We start from the raw sequence: 17,421 nt of genomic DNA on the forward strand, positions 1-17,421 counted from the left end.
AATGATAAGAAGATGCTGACTGACTTCTTGATGGTTACTCAGTTCAATCAGGTGAGCAAGATGGTCAGTGAACTTGGCTTTGGACTTCTGCATAAAATATGACACACTTAAATTTTATTTGTTTTTTTTAAAATTTTTTATTAAGTTTTCTTTTTACTAAGAAAGAGGGAAAAGGAACTGTAAAGATAAGTAGAGCTCTTTCCATGTTTAGGTAGTGGCATGAAAGAAGCTGGGAAAAGAAAGAGGAAAAAAATAATAAAAGCACTTATTTAAAGCAATAGAGTTGCAAAGGGGAGACAAGACAGGTGGAAAATAAAATGGAAGCAGAGTTTGGAAGGTTGTGGTGGAGGTCAAACCCCATAAGGGATCAAGGATGAGAACTGCAACAACTTTGATGTATAACCATGGATAGTTTTCAAGTGTAGACAAAAGGATATCTGTTTTCTAAAACCCTAACAGTATTTTTATTCCCTCTCTTAAAAATATTGAGTGTATCTTCACTTAATTTGATTAGCAGTGTAACTCAAGGATGGAGAGAGAATGTGAAAAGCATTCCTGCAGATACTGTGATTTTGATTAGCATCAGATCCTTAGATCTTCACTTTGCCTTTCACAGTTTTTTTTTTTCCTTGTATAGATATAAAAACATCTGTGAAAATATATGCTTTGGCAGACTCAAAAATTGCCATTTAAAAATAATTTCAAAACTTATAATATTTTCCTTGAAGGCCTACACACTGGATAACTATTCACCAGAAACGATGCCTTTGTTTCATTTAGAAGCTAGAGGAAAAATATTACTCTTCAAGGAGTGCAAGACAACGTACTTGGTTTCAAATGCCTCCAGCGTCATTAACTTTATTCCCTAAACCAATTGCTGTAACTCTCTGAGTTTCAGTTTGGTTATTTCTTAATTAGCTGAAAGGTTACCTTATATGCCAAGCAAGGTTTTTGCAAAGAGTTAATTAAAAAATATATATATCTGAGAATATGCCTTGGAAGCAGAAACCATAGTTATATAATTATATGGGACGCTTTACAAATAACAAAGAAGAAAAAGGTCACTGATATTTTAATGTCTTCTATGGCATTCAATACCAAGAACTATGTTAGGTGATAGACGAACAGAAGGATGGAAGGACAATTAGATAGGTAGGTAGGTAGGTAGGTAGATAGATAGATGATAGCTTGAAATCGCTATTGATATAAGATATATGCCATTTTATTCCCATATGATAGGTTGTATTTAGTTGAGGACTGGGATTTAGGGAGACTCAAGTAACTTACCCAGGGTCACACAGCTATAAAATAACCAACTCTTTGTTCCTAAAGACTACTGTCTTTCCTTAATAACATATGAGTCAGAGAGTAGCTTCAAATACATACATTGATTACTTCTTATGATCCTGTGGCTCAACCAGGTGGCTCTTCTGGTCTGGGTTCACTCAACTGGTCCATGGCTGGGGTTCAGCTGGTACAGATGGGCAGACTGGGTTAGCTGGGCTAGCTGGACACCCCCTCTATGTAGTTTCAGGTCAGCCTGAGCTTATTCACCTGATGGTAAAAAAGAGTTCCACAGAGCAGTAAGAGAGGCAAACCCCAGGACACAAGGGCTTTTCAAGGCTCTGCTTGTGTCACATTCGCTAATATCTTAATAATTAAATAAATTATATGGTCAAGCCCAGATACAAAGGTAGCGAAATAGACTCAACCTGTTGATGGGCGAAGCGGCAAATAGATGAACATACAGGAATGGAAGATTTTATGGTCATTTTTTGAAATCTATCAAACCATAACATCTACAATATCACAGAAACCACACTTATTATTTGTATGTATATATGGATGTTGTACATTTATGTTTGCATATATGTATTTCTACATGTGTTTTGCTTTGGGGGCTTAGGAGGCAATGAAAGGAAACAAGAAAAATGTTTCTAACATCTTGCTTGACTTATATAAAAGAACAAAGGCATCAAGGAAGCTCAAACTAATGTCTCAAACTTGGTACTTGGTATGTCCAATGAAAATGTATGCGTATTTGTTTTTACCCTTTTTTTGCCCTTCCTCCCACCACCAGAAAACTGGTACACACACTGCTTTAATTTTGAATTATTGCTAACATTTAAAAATATGGATAGTGCATGTAAAAATCTGGATTTCTTGTTTTATTTGAAATATTGAAAAGTCTGGCTACACTGGGTTTATATGGCCACATAACCACAATTCACTGAAGATAACTGTTCTTTAAATGGTGTGAAAGGTCCAGTTTACCAGCCTCTGCAAGTATTTTCTTGTATTTCCCTCCTCCTACTGAGGCTGAAGGTTTTAGGAAGAGTGGGCATGAAAGGATGACTAGAAATCGTTTTTAAATGCAGTATTTCCAGCCTCAGTAATCCTTGCTGTAATTATCATCAACCTGAAGTCCCTTAGCCCTGACAAGAAATATTACTATATGGATGATATGATGATCTAGCATAATGGATGCTGGGTATTAGCATCATTAACGTCTCTTGAACTTGGCATCATCAATTAATTAAAGGTATGTTTTTGTTCTCTTGGGAATTTAGTAAATTGCATATAATAACATTTGTGTGCATCTGCCAGTGGGGTGAAAAAAAAATCACTTCATAGAGAGGCAGGAGATGAGAGCTTCAAGTAAGTTCTGTCTCTAACTGTCAAATCTGAGCAAATCGCTTAACACCAAACTATTTCCCTAACAGTTAAAAAGGAATAATAAAAGAGATTCATAACCTTCCAGGGATGCCTTTGGTCTTAACAAAAATAAGACAGATGGAATGCACATATTTCTTTGGGGGGAAAAGAGAGGGGAGCTGGGAATCTTAAAAATGTATCTCAGATTCTGCTAGGTTTAGTCATGCTATTTGGATTTAGTAGCAGAATCAACACTAAGAATCTTTACCAGTATCTTGGCTTGTCAAACCTGTACTAAGCAAAGTACTCAGGCTTATCTGATTGCACCTAGATTCAGGTGCACAGGTACCAAATTGCCAGACAAGATCAAAGAGATTTTTTTTCTCTTTTTGACGCATAGTGCCATATACTTGGCCAGACGATTTCTCACCCCACCCCACTTTTTTTAGCTCTCTGTTTACTGTTTCAGTATTACAGAAAGATGGTAACATTCTAAGCCTAATGTATATGAACTCATCTTCTAAGTCTATCTCAGGGGGGAAAGGCATTCATACGAACATTTAAAGGATATTTTTGAACAATGTATTCCTTCCATCTGAAACAAACCTTTTTAAAAAAGATATCTGTTTATCTTTCTTTTAAAAATTGAAGTATAGTTGATTTAGCATGTTGTGTTAGTTTCAGGTGTACAGCAAAGTGATATATATATATATATATTCTTTTTCAGATTCAATTAATATATAATGCTTTGAGTCCTAGAACTTGACTGTCTTTATATGATGGTACTGTGTGCTCTTGGGCTCTTCAGAGCATTCAGTGTTTAAATGGAGGTCAAAACTCAAACTTGGGAAAGCAAGTAATTATTTTCTAAAGCTAATCTTTAATCTGGTTTTGGTGTCATGAGGCTATAGTGGATTAAAGATAGCCCTAAAATCTTTGTTACTTATTCTTTTGAAGGGTGAGGCCTATTCCTCTTCCCCTCGAGTTTGGGGGGATACGATGACTGGCTTTGACTAACAGAATGAAGGATAACTAACAGAATGGAGTTTTCACTGTACAGAAGTGAAGCCATGTTACTCTCGAGGCCAAGCCTTAAGTGATCTGAAGTGTCCATTCTCATCCCGCCTGAATGCTCCTTCTTGAAAGCCCGCCACCAGGCTGTGAAGATGCCTAAGCATCCACATAAAGAGGGTCATGTAAGGACCACACAGGCTCAGCCCAAACTCCCAGCCAGTCGTCAGCACTGTCTGCACGTGCATGAGGAGGCCATTTTGGACCTCCCAGCAGTCCTTGCGGCCAGCCGATACCATATGAAGCAGGTGATATGCAGAGCTGGACACTGCCCACATTCCTGACCCCCAGCATCATGAATAAATAAAATAATTGTTGTTTTAGGTCAATCAGTACAGGAGTAGTTTGTTACACAGCAGTAGAAAACCAAAACACTCCTGAAAACATTTTATTGGGGCTGGTGGGAAATTGGTTACAAGTGGCTTATTTTTATTTCTATGAATGTGTTGGTGATTAAGTATTATGTTTGGATGGATGACCTGATGGATGACCACGAAGTGGATGATCTTCACGTCCTCTGCATTAAACGTAAGAATCTGACAGAGCTGGTCCAAGGAATTCTTGTTATAAAGGATATTTGTTTTTATTTACTCAGTCTTTGAAAAGGCATTCTTTTGTTCTCATGTTTTGAGGAGAGGGTGTAGGGGGAGGAGAGGTCAGTTCACTCATTTCAAAAGGGTCACTCATTTTCAGTGGTCCTCTCGGGATCCATAGGCAGGGACACGGGTATGACAAGCAAATCAAAAATGAGCAGTTCTGTTTTCCTATATATTCTTTTGGCAGCAATTAAGGAAACAAAGAGCCTTATAAGTATCTCCTGTCTGAAACGTGCAAGTCCACTAGAAGGAATTCAAAGCCCAAAAAGGTGGGCAGCTGCTCTGCGAACTCACACATTCTTTCCTTGCAGCCAGTAAATGAATCACATCATTATCTTTCCTTTTATATGAACATTTCAATTGAGGATAAAACACACAGAGGGTGCAGGCAGACATTCAGGATGTAACTTTTTCAAAACATAGTATTTCCAGCCTACGTTATGGCATCTGCGTTCCCCAACTCAAAGCATAATTTGGCAGTGAATACAAATACATTCACATAAGCAGACGATGTCACAAGCCCGCACAGGCTGATTTCAAAGCAGAGTTTTCAGTTAATGGGTGTATTTGGTGTAATGTTGACATCTACATTGTAGTGGGAACTGTGGCTTTGAAATTACTCAGCTTCCCTACCATTGTAAACTATCTTACTCTGCAAAACCCTCAGAGTGATGATGCTTTTAAAGTAGGCTTCAGGTATAAACTATGCCTTGCAAATAATGGAAAGTAGAATTATTTTATAAAACAATAGGCTGAGGCAGAGACACTTTTGAAAATGAGTTGGTGCTCACAGCTGGGACAAACTCGGGATGCTTATAACAATTCATATGCTTCTATTCTATTAGATCTCAAAAATTGCCCCCTGATCAACCATTTCCCAGTCAAAATCATGCAATCATTGGTTGATGCCTATAAATGACTTTCTTATTATTTCTTCCTTCTACCAAGTAATAAGCCATTTTACCCTCTCCAGCCTGGGGGCTGAAATTCTCTAACTTTCATCATCATGAAAACTGGAGTTAGAATCAAGGGTATGATTAGTCTTGAGTAATGCATTAATTATAAAGTAAAATATGACATCCTACAAAGGAAGAAAAGCTCAGCCTAACTTTGACTTTTTATGTTTTTAATTTGTTAATAAGGAATTAAATAAAAATCAAATTCACAATAGCAGTTAATTGTGTAGGTTAGGAATTCTTTAGCTTAAGAATTTATAAACCATATAACTTTTCTGAGCATTTACTATATACCAGTCAATGGCTTTTCATGCTTTTTCTCCCTCATTAATTCCTAATAAGAACCCTCTTATTTAGAAATTCTGTCTTTTTTTTCTTGAATTTTTTTAAAATTTTTTACGCAACAGGTTCTTATTATTTACCTATTTTATACATATTAGTGTATACATGTCAATCCCAATCTCCCAATTCACCCCACCACCACTCCCCCCACTCCGTGTATTTTCTTATAGTTGAGGAAACTGAAGCTTAGCAAGTTCAAGTAGCTTGGCTGAGTTACTGTCATTATAGGACAGAGTTGGGATTTGAACCCAGACTTCACTGACTCTAGGCTTGTGGTCCTAAGCCTTCTGTTTACTGCCTTCCCATCGCTGGTACTGGCACTGCAAACCCCTTGCCTTCTCCAGACTCAGTAAGTGAAAGCATCATTATTTTCCACCTAAGGTAAGTTAAAACAACAACAGAAAAAGGATCACTGATTGCTTAGGAAAAATTGAAGATATCTGGTCATGAGTGATTCTACAGAGAATCCTAAATTCACTGAGAGTGGGATACTGAGTAATTTGGAGACATTAGACTTTGGAAGTACAATTTCAATAACTAACACAGCAACAGAGTGACTGTATGTGAGCACAGATGTATTACCTGTGTCATTTCATGAGTCCATATAGAAATGCCATGTGATGGAAGGGTTGAAGCCGCACAAATTGCCATGGATACTGTCTCTAGGTTCCACTGCAATGCTACAGGCAAGACATCATTCCAACAAACCTCCATGCCGCTCTGGAGAGGTGCTGGCCTCCTTATCCCCAAGGCTAAGAACCACTTCTCTGTTTGACATCATCATTATTTTAGACTTGGTTATTTTCAGAATGATGGAATTAATCTGGGGAAAATTCAGTTGGGCATATCAGGAATCCTGGCATCGTTAGGCAAGTGAAAGGAAGAAAATAGAGCAGCTTTGTGAAATCTGACCAGCCTAGTGGTGTGTGTGTGTGTGTGTGTGTGTGTGTGTGTGTGTGTCAAGTGGAACACTTATCCTTATTTGCCCCTTTAATTGCATCTCATCAGCAACATGAGCTGTTGTTCATCAGCCCCTTCTTATTGTCATTGCCTGGAAGTAGAGCATCCAGCTGGCAATTTCTAGCACTTGCTGTTTATAACCAAAGTTGCATTGCTCTTTGATGAGAAACAGAAAAAAAAAGACTGACATGTAGGAAACTAGTAACTGAAAAGAAGGTATATTCACTTTGGTGAGAGAATATAGCCCAATTCTTAATGAGTAGTCAAGGAAAAGGGTCCTAGAATGCTTAGTTAAAAGTGTATAATAGGATATTTGTTCTCCTGTGCTGCACATTAATGTGATTTTAGTGTATTCTCATTTCTCATCCTTAATCTTAAGATTAAGAGGACCTGATGTGCCTCTATATTATCTAACCATCACCCAAACATTGAATTTGTCACTATTCCCACTGCCATCCTCACCCCTAAACACACACGTGAACTCGTGTCAGTGAGCATCAGCCCTTGGTCAGTGGTTTTACTGGGGGCAGTCTACAGCTGTAGAGCTTGGTGTGTACATTCCCCAGTGTGATGTCTGCCTTTGCTTTAGATGAAATTCAGCTCTACAGTCGTTGAGATATATTATCGCTCAGTGCTTGAGGTACGGGTTTAAGTACTCAAGATCCAAAATGTTAACCTTCAGATTAACTAATAACTCATGAAATGAAGGGGAGAAAAAAACAAACTTGGCACAAATTAGGAATTCCAAAAGTACATGTAGAGAATGCATGGATTTGTAAATGAACAAATAGGACACTGTCCTCATTCTTCTCTGATACAGGAAAAGGATAAAAGTCAGAAAGGACAGGAGTGGATACTTTGGTAAACTAGTTCTGGAAGAACAGACAGCCAGGTGAGCAGAGGTGGAGATGTTCCAGGAGATGAAGCGTAACAGGGATACCTTGGGCCCCTTGTGATTAGACCAATCTGACTCCTTAATATTCCAGGGAGTGTAGACTGTCTCTAATAATGATACTTTAAGTGATAACTCAGCTAGGTGTCTGTGAAATAATAAGCAGAACTTTTCTGTTCAAATGAGTCTTACCAACTTTAAAATGTAGTACAGAAGTAAGTAGCTCCAGTGGTTTAATACTTAAAAAGCTGGCACAGAGCCATGGATTATCAAACATTTGTTTCTATAGTTTGACTAAGTCCAGTGAGTTCATATAATTTTTTTTTTCTCAGCTGACTCAAATAACACAGTGAGATAAGCTGGACAAACATGTGTATCCTATAATATGGATGAGGGAACTAGGAGTCAGGAACTTTGGAAATAATAAGTTGTATTTGGTTGCAGTAACGGGGAAAATATGAGTTGTACTCTACTACTGATTAGTAGGATAACAGATGGTGGAGAATAAATTAGCCCTCCGAAAATTAACCCTGAGGCTATTTTAAACACAAGAGATTTTTGCAATTGGGTGTTGAGAGCCACAACAATAAAATAAAATAAATGATGACAAGTTGGATCTGAACTTCAAAGCATTCCTTCCAAATAGTTTGTTAGTTGAGAGTGAAACAAAATACAAATGTTTCTCCCACTTAAAACGTATGTCAGATTGTCCTCCACTCAAAACCTGTAATGGTTTCCCAACTGAATCAGAGTAAAAGTCAGTGTTCTACAAATTGGCTGCTCTTTACCCTTCTGACTTCCTGTTCTGTTATTCTCTGTTTTTATGAGTGCTGTGAAGGTTGCTTTCATGGTTCAACGTAACTGGGATAAGGGATACCCAGACAGCTGGCAAAACATATTTCTAGGGAACTTGGTGGAGGTGTTTCTTGATTTGATTCAGTAGACCAAATAAAGTTCTTCCCTCACCAGTGTAGGTGGGCATCTTCTAGTCTGTTGAGGGCCCCAATACAACAAAAGAGGGAAAAAAGGGTGAATTTTCTCTTCTTGAGCTGGAAAGTCCATCTTTTCCTGCCCTTGGACGTTGGTATTCCCAGACCATTGAACTCTCGGGCTTACACTAGTGATCCTATGGTTTTCAGGGCTTCAGACTCAGACTGAATTATACCACCAGCTTTTCTGGTTCTTCAGCTTGTACACAGCAGACTGTGGGACTGCTCAGGCTCCATAACCCCATAAATCAACTCCTATAATACATTTCCTCTTATATACATCTATATTTAGCCTATTGGTTCTGTTTCTCTGGAGAACCCTAATAATACAAGTGCCAAGCAGTTACAAACACTAACTCATTATGTTTCATAACAACCTAATCGGGTGGGCACAATTATTAACCCATTTTATAGATGAAGAAATTGAGGCACAGAGCAATTAAGAAAGTTTCTTGAGGTCATACTACAAATGAATGGTTGACAGAGGCACTGGCAGTCTGTCCCAAGGATCTATTGTCTCATGGATTGAGCAATACTGTCTCTTGAGCAATCAGCCCCCTCGAGCTACATGGGTCTTCTTGCTGTTATTCAGACATAACAGGCAGCATCCATCTCAATTCCAGTTTTTTCTGCCTGGCAAGTCCTTGCCTTTACACATCTTGTTGGCTCATTCCCTCTTCTTCTTCATGCCTTTGTCCATGGTGTCTTTTTTTTTATTATTCTAGTTGAAATTGAAATTTCTAACTCCCTTTTCCCCTAGTAGGAGTCCTTAACCCCCTGAGGTGCTTTCTTTTATCAACAGCACTTATCACCTCAGACATTGCAATTATTTCAAAATTAATCTGTTCTTTTCCTGTCTCCCAGCAAATAGAACGTAGTTTCAGGTAGGCAAGATCAATTCATGGTTGTATCACTAGTACCTAGAACACTGTCCAGTACATTGTAGGCACTGAGATGTTAGTTGAATGAATCAATGAACTTGTTGAAATCACTGCAGGTGTCTCCTCAGAAATTCTGATTAGTGTGTCAGAGGTTGGCCATATATATCTGAGTTGAAAAAACAAAACAAAACATCAACTCAGGTGATTCTAATGCAAGTGATTTACAATGTTGTAAAACTTTGTGTTAAGGCAAAAAAGAAAAAAATCTTTTTGAAAAACAACTGTCAACTCCAGTTAATTTTTCACATCTTTAAGTTTGGATTTTCTTATGTAGCATTTTTCTCATTGGTATCTGATATTAAGAATTTATATTAATGTAGTAATGAAGTTAGAGCACTTGAGTTGACATTTACTAGAAAGAATATATTCCAAGTTACTAATTATATCAAGTAATATCTAGTTACCTCTCAAAATATCCTTGACTATCAGTGTAAATACGAAAAATTTCTTAAGACTAACTCATTATATAGATTAAAAGTTAATTCCATTTAATGACTGATAAGAATTTATATTCCTATAAGTTGAGTGCAGCTAGTGAATTTGTAGTCTAAATTTCAAGTGAGAAGTCCATGTTTTCTGAAATTGTTTGTAGTGATGTGAACTTACATTCAGATTTTCTCAAAATCTATAAGAAAAACCTGTCTGAAGATGTAATCAAAACACTACCCTAGCAAGGATGAGAAAAAATACTGGGGGAAAATGAAAAAAAAAATTGAGTGGATTGAAGAAGATGAAAGAAGAATATTAAGAATTATGAAACTTTATAGCAGAGTTTTCCTTAACATTGTTTTAACACAGTAAAAGTTTAATCCATCAGTATTAGGATACTCAAGTACCATATAAAATTAGGATAAGACACACCAAGTAGACTGAGAATGAAAATGGTTGCTAAGTAGTCACATTTCACCTGAGAAGCTTAGGATATGTAGAGCAGAGGAACCGAGAAAGAGTTATCACTAATTTCAAGGAATAGTGGTGTTTCTTTGCTTTTGCCCAATAAAGGCTCTAATTTCAGTTTGGATCACAAGCAAGAAGTGACGTTTGTATTCATCTCAACCTGTGAGAATATCTGATCAAACCAGACAGAACAAAACTGGGATCATGGAACAAACATACAAGAGAAAGAACAGAGAGACAGAGACAGAGAGATAGACCATTACACCATCGCATGTCGATTCCCTTTATTGAGTATTTATTGAGTTTAATGGTGTTTTGCATCATATAATGGAATATAATGTAAAGGCTTCCATAAATAGCAATTGGTAAATACTTGATAGTTATTGAGTAAATGCATACAATCAGAGGAAGACTTACCCATATAGTGTCGTTTAAAAAGTGGCTATTCAGAACAGAACATCGGGTGCTGGAACAAGATGAAGATCATTCTTTTAAGTGGTTAAGAGATAAAACAATTCTATAGGGAGAGGAACCTAGAGACTAATATGAAGGTCCACTGAATGCTTTTTTTTTCCTTTTATGTACATAGATAAATGTGTAATCTAAAATGTACATATAACTCTCACTCTAGAGTTTGACTTTGGTCTAATCTGAATAATTATCCTGGTAGCTTACTGATAAGAAAAATTATTCGAAAGAGGTATATTTTGCAAGTGGGTATATTTTATTTTTTAATATTTTTCCATACTAACAACTTAGTCGAACCAAAAATGAATTGGTTAACAACCAATGAACCTGAGGAAGACCCTCAGACCTCAGATGAGTGAATGGCGCCAGCTGACACTTTGATTTCAGTCATGCGAGATCTTGTTACAGGCTGAATTGTGTCTGTACCGAAATTCATATATGTTAAAGCCCTAACTCCCAGCACTTCAGAATGTGGCTGTATTTGGGGATATGTCCTTTAAAGAGGTAATAAAGTTAAAATGAGGCTGTTAGGGTGACCCTTAGTCCAGGGTGACTGGTGTCATAAGAAGAGGAAATTTGGACACAGTGAGAGACACCAGGGAAGCACATGCCAAGAGAAAAGCCCATTTGCAGACACAGAGAAGACAAGAATTCAGTTAAGCCCTGCCTGGGCTTAGGACCTACAGAAACTATGAGATAATTAATGAATGTTGTTTAAAGCCACTAAGTTTGTGGTAATTTGTTCTGCAGCAATAGAAAGCTAATAGAACATATAATTACAACCACACCCTCTTGGAGCTTACACTTAAGCAGAGTATAGTAAGGAAAGAGGCTACTATTAATGTCAATCCCCAGAACACAGATGAGCAAATGAGATTTGACCAATCCACAGAACACAGATGAGCAAATGAGTTTTGACAATATTATCTCATACTTTCCAAATTGCCATATATACAATATATGATATATGATATGAAATATTGTGTCCTATAATGTGCAAGCAGAGAGAAGTTAAATTGCAAATATATATATATATATATAATTACAAATAAGTAAATATATATATAGTGTATGTGAGTGTGTGTGTGTATACACATACACACTCATACACACACCCACACAGATGAGTGAATATGTAGTCATTGCTCCATCACTAAAATGAGACATTAGATTTACAATGTCCGTATTTTTTCAGCTCTATAATCTTACCCTGATTGCTTTTTTATAATGGCTGTTTTGTCAGGTAGTATTCCATTAGTCAAGACTCTCTCTTAATGTCCATTCTGTATATTAGTATAGGAATATACATAATATTCACAATGTTCACAATGATCCTGAGGAATTTTAGGGTACTGCATTTCTTTTGAATTGTTGTGAAAACATAAAAGTTACATTCAATAGAACTTGTATTTAAGTAAATAATAATAGATAATCTTTGTTTAAGTATATGGAATTATTTAATAAACTTAAATATGGAATTTTGTAACTAAACTGGATAATAGAAAAATGTCTGTAATTGTTATTACTTACCTCAAAAAAAATCTTTAGGAAACGGGACTAGTATTTTTTGGAATGCTGTGTCAGCTCTGAGTAAGCCACACTACATACTTGTTCTTATTATAACTCAGAGGAAGCTGAGAATGACAGCTACTATGTATAAAGTACTTTATCACTTCTCAGATGAGGAAACTGAGTCTTAAGAGAATTTAAGTCATCTCATTGCTGATAGGTAGTTATTCATATATTATATCTATCTCTGTCCAATTCCAAAGGGCATGATCTCAATGACAAGATATTTGAAATCTGTAGATATCTGTGCCTGATGCTTGAAAACTACCAGAATCTAAAAAAACACAGACTCCTAGACGTTTGCAAGTCATCCAGAGTTTGGTACCAAGAAAAGCAAGCGTCTGAAACAGTTGATGAATTTTTCCAAATTTTACTTGATCACTGAGTTTTTAAAAGCCAAACCCAAGAGACCCTATCAGCCAAAGGCTAAAGAACATTGCTCTGCCTTTAAGGAGGAAATTTAAGTATATTCAGAACAAATACTACACCACCTACCTGCCTCACCTCAGCTCTTCAAAATAGTCCTCTGAGCTGCCATCCCAGTTTCTTGGAGTGTCTGGTGGTCAGACGGCCACTGAAAAATGGAAAGGACGTCTCCTATGGGTTGGTCAGAACAAATGTTCTGCGTGTAGACAGAGACCCTTTTTCTTGGAGTACTTTTTCAAATTATCTCTTTCCTTTCCTTTGTTTGAAAAGGGTAACACAGATACTGTTCTACAGAATTCATTTTCCCCTTAAAACTTATAAAGTTCTACCAACCAGAGGTGTTTGAAGGAAAGGTCATCCTGTGAAAGGAATAATTTTTCCCTTGGAAGATTTTTTTTTTTTTCAAAATTCTTTATTGTAGAAAAAGCTCATTGAGCACTAGTTTCTCTTTAAAGAAATTAAGCTTCTATAGCTTATGAATTCAAATGTAGTACAGGAGACTCTGAGACATTTTAAGATCCATTAGGTTATCAAGCCTATCCTTCTGTAGCAAACTTTAAATTCTCTCTGCAAGGTGATTAAAAGTAACATTTAATAACAGGTCAGTTGACAAGTAATTATTTAGCACCCACAGGGTGTAGAGTTCTATTCAAGATGCTCAGATTTAAAACCTTTGAAGTTACATAATGGGAAGGAAGACAATAATCTTTTTCTCTGAACATGGGAACAATATTCAGTCTTATTCTCTCCCACATTTTGGGAAGATAGGCTGTCAAAAATTATGCAAAAATTTAATAATAACTTACCTTTTTACAGTGTTCTCTTCTTTGTCAAATTCTTTTACATTCTGGTGTAGGATCAAAATACTCCTTCTATGGAGTAGAGAATGCATTATGTTCCTATATTTCAATTGAGGAAACTGAGGCCCAGGATGATAACTTATACAAGTACATTCCCTGGGCAGAAATCTCTCATCCACAATACCCTACTCATATATCTTAATCTAGTCCATTCAGCTTGCTAAAGTCCATAAAATGAGATTAGATCTTCTCTATTCGAAGTTCCCTTAGTTCTCTGCATTTGCAAAGTGTTGAACACTGTAGTTAAACTCTGAGTTTATATAATTAAGCTCAGTATAAGTGACCAGAATGCCAGGACAGAGATCATCTTTCAGGTTTTGCTTACTATTGCCTCTCAGTGCCTATCATAGAACTTGAAACATTCTAAGTGTTTAATAAATATGGTTTGAACGTTAAAAAACATTTCTTTGGCTCCATGATTTTCACTCCAGTTGTGTTGCAAGTTACAGGAGAGAATAAATGTCTGTTGTATTGCCAATCTCATGGCATTCAGCAAACTAAACATATTCAATAACATGTGTTTAATGAATGAATTAATGTTGAATGCATTTCCCACATATGACACTCTAGTAACCCCATCAGGAAAGGCAAAACTGTGGCAAACTTGTTTGCAGTAAATGTCCACCAATGGCTATTCTTTTCTTGTTGTTTATTTATTTACTTATATTGGTTTGAAACATATGAAATTGTCTTTGATGTAGACAAAAACTGTTAAACACAATCAGTTTCACAAAGTTCATCAACTTAATACTTTCTACCACCAACTTAGATCAGTCTTAGCACAGTGAAATTTAGTTCTGAACTTCCTGATGAGTAAGACAAGAAAGAAAGACACGATAGATTCAGACTCATTTTAGTGACCAAGTTGAACTGCTTATGATCCACCTAGTTAACAATGCATTATAAAATGTTGTGATGATAAAAAAACAAACAAACAAAATAATAAAATAAAAAATAAAATGTTGTTATGTTTAAGCATTAAGTTCTACATCCATAGCCTTTACATTTCCATTGGATTTTCTCCCAGAAGTCAGGACTTTGGTTCGACTTATAAACAAAATATTGAACTCGAGGTAATTATTTAGCTCAATTTGTATTATAAAAACTATTTTCTTGAGAAGTAGATTTATTTCCAGATGAGTGGATTTAGCTTCACAGTCCATATGTATGACATTCACCAGATAACTTTGAAATTGTTTGGCTCATAATATTTATTCAAATATTTTAACATAGCTAGAAAGTGTCCCCTAGCCTTCATGGGCCTAAGAATCCTGAACTACATTTTGACTTGCTTCTCTCTGTGTTCCCACAACTTTTCTTTTCATCTTCTAACTACCAGTTAAACTGATCTGTTTCTCCAAAGATTTAAACCCCCGAATTCCAATATCCTCCGAAGATTAAATTTATTTCTATAGTAAGATGTTAAAAGGGGTGGGATACTTTCTAATTTTTACATTTCTAAAATGAAATTCAAAGTTTGTCTTGAAATAGTCAAACAGAAAGTAGTCTTGAGAAAAAATGAGAAAACAGCAATCTATATGAGTGTATTAAGTTAAACAGTAACTTCCCAAAATCATGTCCACTCAGCAATCTGTGAATGTGACCTTAATTTGGAAATAATGTTTTGCTGATATACTCAAGTGAAGATGAGTTTATACTGGATTAAGGTGGGCCCTAATGCAATGACTGTCATCTTTATGGGAGATTAGGATTGACATACATACACTACCATGTGTAAAATAGAGAGCTAGTGGGAACCTGCTGAATAGCGCAGGGAGTTCAGCTCAGTGCTCTGTGATGACCTAGATGGGTGGGATGGGGGGTGGGGTTGGAGGGAGGTCCAAGAGGGAGGAGATATATGTATACATATAGCTGATTCATTTCGTTGTACAGCAGAAACTAACACAACATTGTAAATCAGGGGTCCCCAGCTCCCAGATGCCAACTGGTAACTGTCCATGGCCTGTTAGGAATAGGGCCACACAGCAGGAGGTGAGCAGTGGGTGGGCGAGCAAACGAAGCTCCATCTGCCGCTCCCCATCTTTCACATTACCGCCTGAACCCCCCCCCATCACTTGCATTACTGCCTGAACCATTCCCCCCTCCCCCTACCATCCGTGGAAAAACTGTCTTCCACAAAACCTGTCCCTGGTGTCGAAAATGTTGGGGACTGCTGTTGTAAAGCAACTATACTCTAATTAAAAAAAATAAAAATAAAAAAAAATAAAATTGACTTTCAATTTTTGATGAAGAAAAAAAGAAAAAAAGGAGGGAAATTCTGGCACAGATCACACAGAGGAAATATGGCCATGCAAAGCTGAAGGCAGAGACTAGAGTTAGGCTTTCACAAACTGAGGAACATCAAGGATTGCTGTGACTACCACAGGCTAGAAGAGGAAGGGGACGATTCTACCCTAGAGATGTTGGTGGGAGCCCGGCCTGGTCGACACATGGATTTCAGATTCTGGCCTCCAGAAAAGGGAGAGAATAAATTTCTGTCGTTTTAAGCCACCCAGTTTGTGGTCATTTGTTATAACGGCTTTAGGAAATATACAATGAGGAAAAAAAAGTAGAAATTGTGCTTTCTTTCCTTTCCATGAACTAGATTTCAAGGTGAAAACATTCTCAAGGACACCAGGTTTTTCTCAATCTCCACCCATGAGAAGAATCACTGAAACTTGGAAGGTGGCAGACCTATAAAATTTTTGAACTTGAGGTTAAAAAGAGTAAGTCATAGAAGTTGTTTCTTGGACTAATAATAATAATATCTGACAATCTTGTAGCATTTTCTACTAATTTGACCCTCAGGCACCCTTAGATGTAGATTAAGGCAGCTAATCAAACTCTCAAGTGGCAAATGAAAAAACAGATTCGGAAGGATTAAATTATTTGTTTGAGTTGTTCAACAAATCAATATAAAAACCTGAACGGGAGACTAGATGTCCTCACTCACAGCTTTAATTTTATGGTTTAGCTATGAATCTCCTAAATAGGTGTGACTAGCTTACCTTTTTCTGACATAATATTTGAGCTTCTGTTTAAACTTGGGACCAGAAACCTTGCGGGCTGTGTTGTTTAACCAGGGAGACGTTCACGGGGCTATGGAGGGAAGGGGAGATTCAACTCCTCTGAACTAACACATATCGAGTATCTGTTATAAAATATACTTGAGAGCACTGGAAAATGTATGTGGATTGGGAATTAGCTCCCTATGACAGGCAAAGGCCATTGAAGAAAATGAGAATTTAAAAGAAATGAAAGCATAGAGTCCAAAAGTTGCTGAACGTGCTCTTGGGAATATGATTTATGGCAAGAAACATAAAAAGCACATAAAAAACAAAGGAATAAAAAACAGTGGTCCCCAGCTGTTAGGTCACAGAAAAATGCCAAGCTAAAAGCCAGAGATTCCTCTGAGGAATTTATTAAAGACAATAAGACCAGAACTCCTGTTCAGGGGATTCTGATTCAATAGATCTACAGTCAAGCCCGTTGGGAGATTCGGATGCTTAGGCAAGTTTTGTCATTCTTGGTTCAGAAGTGGTATAAGGCTGCACGAGTGGTTTACCAGGGTTGCTCACAAGTCAAGCTCTTCCTGCCCTCATTGGTACACACCCACAATTACCTAATATCCCCACCAGGCAGGGCCCAAGGAAGGTCATATACATAATAAACAATGATGGGGAAACTGAGGCTGAGGATTTAGTTCAATTCCTCTTACATCAGGAACAGAGGAAAAACTGCCCTTTTTTCTTTTTTTGTACAGTATTTTTTATAAGATTTTCATCTCTTTTTCACTAGG

The sequence above is a fragment of the Aethalodelphis obliquidens genome, unplaced genomic scaffold, assembly GCF_003676395.1.
Source record: "Aethalodelphis obliquidens isolate GAN/ISIS:26980383/991018 unplaced genomic scaffold, ASM367639v1 scaffold21, whole genome shotgun sequence".
NCBI classification, from domain to species: Eukaryota; Metazoa; Chordata; class Mammalia; order Artiodactyla; family Delphinidae; genus Aethalodelphis; species Aethalodelphis obliquidens.